We start from the raw sequence: 7,096 nt of genomic DNA on the forward strand, positions 1-7,096 counted from the left end.
GTCACGGTGGTTCACAGGAGAGGTCATCAAGTAAAAACCGAGAGGGGGACGTTTGCGTTGATCGGAAATTAATTAAAGTGCCTCTACCAGCTAGATGTATTTAGCTATCTCTTCTTGAACGTGATTAGTGACGTACGTTCCTGGATAAAAATAACGAAGAGTAAATCCTCTCCGACAAAGGGGATTAACTTTCCAGCTAGCACAGCACAGCTGAACATTTCGATTACAGGCAACTCATTGCCAGTGGCGCGTCACGATGAAATGGTTGGGGGTTAAACCCCCACCCACATCGACGTGGCGATGTTTCTCAATAAAGGGATTTGTGGATATGCATGCAGTTCTTCCGCTTTGATGAATTATTCCCAGAATTCCCTGCTATTTTCTATAGTTAAAAAAATCATAAAATATCGAAAACTTCTCAAAAGCTGTTGAAAAAAATGTTTTAAGAAATTTTCTTCTAGATTGTAAAAGCATCTTATTATTAATCCGCCTTCCTTTCTATATGACCACTACTTATTAAAGCTCTAAAAAATATTTCTCTTTCTAGCTTTGTACTGCCTGAAACGAAAAATAACACAGGAACATTTTTTTAGGTTTTTAGATAATCACTTATCCACCGCAGTTGAGAAATAAAATCGCAAAAAAACCAATCTTTAAATAAAATTGACGGGGTTGTCCCGGAGACTCCGATTTTTGAGGGTGATCTCCGGGTCTTCGTAAAAAAGTTTTGTGGGTCTGGGAGGAAGAGCTCCACCAGAAAATTTTTCATGGGAATTCGATCACCCTGCTTTTTTAGGATTTACACACACACATGGAGTTCTTGTTACACCACCACCAGCGAAAGTTTCATGCTGTTGTTAGAGAAATCGGAAATCCTGAATTGAGCAAATTAGACGAATTATTATGAGATCGTCTGTGTAGGAACAGGCGAGGAGTTTTCAGCACTAAATACACGCCATTGAAACAAAGCAGAAACATCAACGGTCCCAAGTAGCCATGCCCATGCGCGAAGCCATGTAAACCACTTAGGGTGGATGTACCAATAGTCGCATGCTTAAGGAAAACTTTTGATAAAAAATCGATTAATAGACCTATGGGCAATGTTAATACATTAAACGAAAGCTTTCAGTCCCTACTTCATAGGAAAAATATAAAGATGGCTTAATAACCAATTTATGTATTCAAAACCGCTTGTACCACTATAGGAACACATGTACCAATAGTGGTGCAATCGCTAATTTCGGTTCCTATTGTTGCAAATCCCATTGCTTTCTTATGGGACTTGCAACTATAGGTACACTACATCAACTATAGGTGCAAGGGAGCTCAAAATTCTAAGAAAATCATTTTTTTTCAATAGTTATTTGAGCAAATTTCAAGGATAACAGTTTTATTGTCGCATAATTTTAGTGCGATGAATCGATAAAAAAAATATTTGTTGATGGTTGGTACCTTAGTTAGGCGTATAACCCACTACTGCCACTATTGGTACACCTCAACTATAGGAGCACCCACCCTAGTCCGCTTTCACTCAGTTTTCGTCCATGCTGTCCTCTTGATGTTGTATTGGTTTTTACGATTACATGGTTTGAATCGTTTGTAGGACCAACGGGTCACGATCGCGTATCCGTATTTTTTGTCATTTACTTTATTGTCGGGGGTGCTGGCAGTTGATTGGTAAGTAGCATCACAATGACCGGACACACTGTGTGTAGATTCTGTTGTTCCAGCATTCGTTGGTGGCTGAATTGCAACTCCGATTGTTGATGATTTAGTTAATGTTGTTGGGTTTGCTCGCAGTTGATGGTGTTTCATTAAAGGCTTTCGCAAATGGCTTGGTACGTAGGGATCTGTCCTTTATATGTGCACAGCATGATTTGAGATTTGCTTACACCTTCTATTTCGTATTGAATGTTCAGGTATGAAGGAATAGGTTACGTAACTTGCATTCTCGCGATACGAACAGCATTGGATATACCTGGAAAAAAGTTTCTCCAGGTTTCAAACTTACAGCGTTTCGTACTTCGACATCGATGGTGAATTTATTGCTTGTACGCGGGGATAGATCGTGCAGACCCACACCAGTCTTATCATCGTCAATCTAAACGGGTATCTTGATTCTAACATTGTCATGTGCAACGACGTGTTGCATGCTGTTTCTCATAGCCAAACTTTTCGCCATGGCCAAAGTTTTAAATGCTATCAGTACCGCATTACGAGTATGCGCCTTTATAAATTGTTCCACTTGGCGAACACAAGGGCGGATTGGACAAACGACCACTGTATTGTATCGAAGATTGTTCAAATTTTGCTGCTGAGTTTCAATCATAAACGATCGATACCGCATCAATGAAAGTAACGGTGCATTATTTTCCACACTTGCTTGGGACAACTGTTATTTTTTGATTGCTTTGCTGGCGCGGTACATATAGATAGCAGACTGTATGTAGAAACGTTCGTTTGATTCACTGCACTGTTAACAAGCAGCGCGATTATAGCTTCCGATCCGATTGAGATGAAAAAGTAGACTGATTAGGAACTGGTGTTGATCCTAAAGGGGTTCCATAATTACCAGCTCGAGAGAGCTCTCAATAAGGTTTTTCCACGACAGTTATTGTTTTGCCATTTTCCTTTTTATGAAATGGATTTGCAGTAAAACGAAAAACTGCCACTTGCAAGAGAACTCTAGAACAAGCAGAATCGCCAAAACTTCGATCTGTCTTCTTAAAGGTAGTTACTAAAGGAATTTTTTCGGATCCCGGAATCATTATTTCATCGACATTGATAGCGGCCAGAGTTTGGTCCACAACTGGAATCGGTTCGGTTTGTTCGATTGCCAAATGTTGTTGCAAACAGACTACAGCTCATTCATATAGTACGTACATACGAACGCCTCTTTCTCTTTTCAATTTCCATGTACTATCGTACATGGAACGTACTATCGAGAGATTAAAAAATACATCGGATGGTACAATTGAGAGATTCGAGTGTATTAAGTTTTGTTTGTCGTACTATGGAGCAGAATGAATAAAGCGAAAAATCAATAATTAGAAATATAACGGGTGTTCAATAAAAAATGACAATGTGAAATCATACCTTTCTGTAATTAAAGAAAAGAGCGTAAATTCTTTTCTCTCCAAGAGAATTGCTCTCTGGGCTCCCTATAAATGGGAGACATGTTTCTTTTGGCTCGGGTGCTGTCAGTTCAATCGAAGATGGCGTCAAAACAGCAAGTACTCCGCGAGCGTGTTGTGCGGTTTTACGAAACACTTGGCCATCGAGGAAAAAAGTTTACGGTAGACCACTTTCGAGACGAAAACGTGCCCGTGAGTACAGTTTACCAGATCCTGGCATCCCTGAGCGTGGAGCGGAAGGCCGGTAGCGGCCGCCGGCAAAGGTAATGACGAAGAAGAAGAAGGAAGCGTTGAAAAAGCTGTTCGACAACAAGGACGAAACGAGTTTGCGTGATGCCGGCCTTGATTCACCGAGCCCTCAAGATGGAGGACATCATCTGTCGGAAGAAGACTCGGTCCCCCGATGACACGGACGAGCAGATAGCGATCGTGAAATCGCAGTGCCGGTGGATGACGAACAACTACCGCGAGACGTCGTTCGTGCTGCTCTCGAACACCCACATTCTAGGAAATGACAGCTACTATTTCAGCGACAAGTCGGTCACACACCCCTAAGTAAAATATAAGTTTAAGCATAAATTTAAAAGAAATGTTATGATGTACTTCGCCATGTCGGACAGAGGGATTTCAAAACCGTGGTTCAAGCCGAGCGGTCTGGCCATCAATCAACAAGTGTACCAGGAAGAATGTCTTGAAAAAATTCTTCTGCCGTTGGCGAGTCAAGGATACTAAGTGGTTTACCACCAGGATCCGGAATTGTATCCGGAAGAAGGACGTCAATGCCGTCTAGTGCTCTTGTGAGAGCATCGCGACTAAGTTGCGTCGTACGGCTGACCAGGGCCCCTTCTCCAATATTCATTGACGTTATTTTGAAGAATAAACATTATATGTTACTATGTTTTAATTGCTGCAAGGTTATACTGTATCGATTTTGTTGGCTATTTTCGGCAAATTTGAGACTAAGAGAAAGGAAAGCAATGAAATTGAAAGACGGATAGGTATTCTAGAGCGAATCAGTTATAAACTTAGAACGGAAAACTAGGACATTTCCTTTCGATCATGTCCATATGAGCCTGCCTAGTCCTAGTTTTCCGTTCTAAGTTTATAACTGATTCGCTCTAGAATACCTATCCGTCTTTCAATTTCATTGCTTTCGTTTCTCTTAGTCTCAAATTTGCCGAAAATAGCCAACAAAATCGATACAGAATAAACATAATGTTTTTAATGAAAAATTGCATGAAGAATTTTTTTTTTGTTTTTCAACTACATGACTGAAAAACTCTCATTTTAATTGAACACCTGTTATTAGTTCTATTTTTACCATTTTTTGTTAACCATTTTGTTAACGACCTATTGAGTCAATTTGTCAACAGTTTTTACGACATTTAATTAGCAAGGGACTGGAAGGTGAAGTATATTTTTCAATATTTAGAGCCATAGTACTCAATGGAGAGCAAGGTGTTGAAGGGAGAAAGTTTAGAAAAGCGTGGAAGGATCATATATGCAAGCTTAGAGCTCACCGGCGACTTAACCCTTTGTCTGCTACCGTAGGAGTCAGGGTCTTTTGGCATTAGAAATGCGAATCACCTGAGTCTACGGCATGTCCGGACAAGCGTAAAGTAACTTGTTACTTCATGCTGTCGGAACCGACAAAAAGATAAGTCACGGTAAACTTCCACACTAAGCATTTGCGACGTTGAAACTCATTGAATGAGAAAGAGAAACCATGATGGACCATGATAAACTCATTTGCTCATTCTCCGGCGGTTTTAGAATTAGTTTTGGAATAGAGCCAACAACGCAGCGAGCGCAAAAAGGACACCATGATTCATGGTATCCTTTTTGCGCTCGCTGCGTTGCTGGCTCTATTCCAAAACACGACAAAACAAGTTTAGCTTTTCACTTCTCTGTCGGTTTTCTTTGAAATGAAGTGTATATTTTGGCACTTTTATTGATTTCCACGAAAATAAAATATCACTTTCTCCGGTGAGAAGGAAAAAATCTGAAAAATTTTATCGGATATTTTCCTTCCCACGGTATTTGTGGAGACAGAGAATTTTGCAACTCATCTTATTAAGGAAAAGTTGGACATCGGATAGTCTGCTTCTCGTGTGAGTGGGTGAGAATAACTTAGAATTAATAGATTACACACAGTCGCTCAAGATCATGTGAAAAAATCAACTTTATAGCTAAATGTGAGCGGAACAGAACAGTAAAGAGATATTCCAAATGATCAAAATAACCATATACATGGTCGATTTAAAAATTGCTTTCTAGTTAAAATTAACATTAGTGTTTACCATTTTATAGTAATTAGAATATAATGCATAGTAACTATAGAAAATTTTAAACATTTTTTTCAATTTTGTTTATTATTTAATATTATTTAGCTATTTAGCTAACATTTCCGTGAAATATCTGTTCATCTTTATATAATTTTTGTCGTTTGATGAATTTCGCGCCAACTCGAACAAATGTTGGCAGCACCCTCTCAGATTTTAGTGAAACTTTCTGTACATGAGAACTTAGTCTAAAAATGACAAATCCTACAAAAAAATGTTGTAGGAGTGATTTTCGCAAGATTTGTCAAATTTTTGAATAAAAATATTGAAAAAATTCTTCATTGACTCCCACACTGAAAAAAAAAATTGGTTTTATAATTTAAAGTCGATTTACACAAAAACCATTTTTGATTTGGATTTGTTGGAAGATAGGTAATTATGTTCCCTACCTACCGTCAAAAGTTCAAGTTGGGCATTTTCAAGGAAAAAAGTTATTTGAAAAAACTTTTCCTTGTCTAAACTGATTTTTTTGGATGTCAAAAAAGTTTGAATTTACGTACAGGAATAAAGCAATGTTTTCATTACATCAAACTTATAATATTTTGGTAGCACATTTTTCAGTAAAATAAACAAGCATAAGTTTATAAAAAAAAATAGACAATTGGCGGAGTTATGGCTTTTTCCCCGAAGCCCTTTTTTATTTAAGAGGTTTGCGGTGATCGATTGGAGACCAATAGATCATCTAAAATCCCAAAACTCAAAAAATTCCATTAGTTTATGAGTATTCCTCGTGCCTTAACGATTAGTTGAATAAATAATATTTTTTTCCTGCATTCAAGAACGTTTTTAGTAAAAAAAAATCGCTGTTTTGAGTTTAAAAATTTTATTTAAAAAATTCTTATCCATGAAACAAAAATTTATGAATAAAATAGGAATCGTTAAAGTATGAGAAAAATTAATTACTATCAATTGAAAAAAAAACAGTTAAGAAAATTGATTGGGTAGTTTTTCGGCAATCGTGATCACGTAAAAACCATTTTTAGTAAAACGACATTTCGAGATAATCGAGTTTAAAATTTCAAATTACCACTGCTCTTGGTAGACGAAGTGCGCTTGGAAGCGCTGTAACTTTCGATCTATTTCTCGGATCTTTATAAAAATTTGGGAAAATATTCTCAATCAGTTGTACTTTCAGATAAAGTAATAAAAAAAATTTCGATTTCATGAAAAATGAAAAAGTAGTTAACCACTTAATAAAAATATGCTTAGTTGCTAAATTAGAGAATATCTTCTCACAAACTGAGTTTTATTGGATTTTCAGATAATTATGACTTTCATTGGTTTAGTTTTCGATAAAAATACACTGAAGAAAAAAAAATCAGTTTGGATAAGGAAAAGTTTTTTAAATAACTGTTTTCTTAAAAGTGCCCAACTTGAATTTGCGATGGTAGGTAGGGAACATAATTATCTATCTTGGAACAAAATTTCATCCAAATCAAAAATGTTTTTTTTGTAAATCTAAATGGCAAATTTAATTTTTTTAAATCGATTTTTTTCAGTGTAGGAGTAAATGAAGATTTTTTTCAATATTTTTTTTCGAAAATTTGACTAGTTTTGTGAAAACCACTCCTACAACATTTTTTGTAGGATATGTCATTTTTAGACTATAGCATTGAAAAA

This window comes from Topomyia yanbarensis, unplaced genomic scaffold (assembly GCF_030247195.1).
Source record: "Topomyia yanbarensis strain Yona2022 unplaced genomic scaffold, ASM3024719v1 HiC_scaffold_105, whole genome shotgun sequence".
Classification (NCBI taxonomy): domain Eukaryota; kingdom Metazoa; phylum Arthropoda; class Insecta; order Diptera; family Culicidae; genus Topomyia; species Topomyia yanbarensis.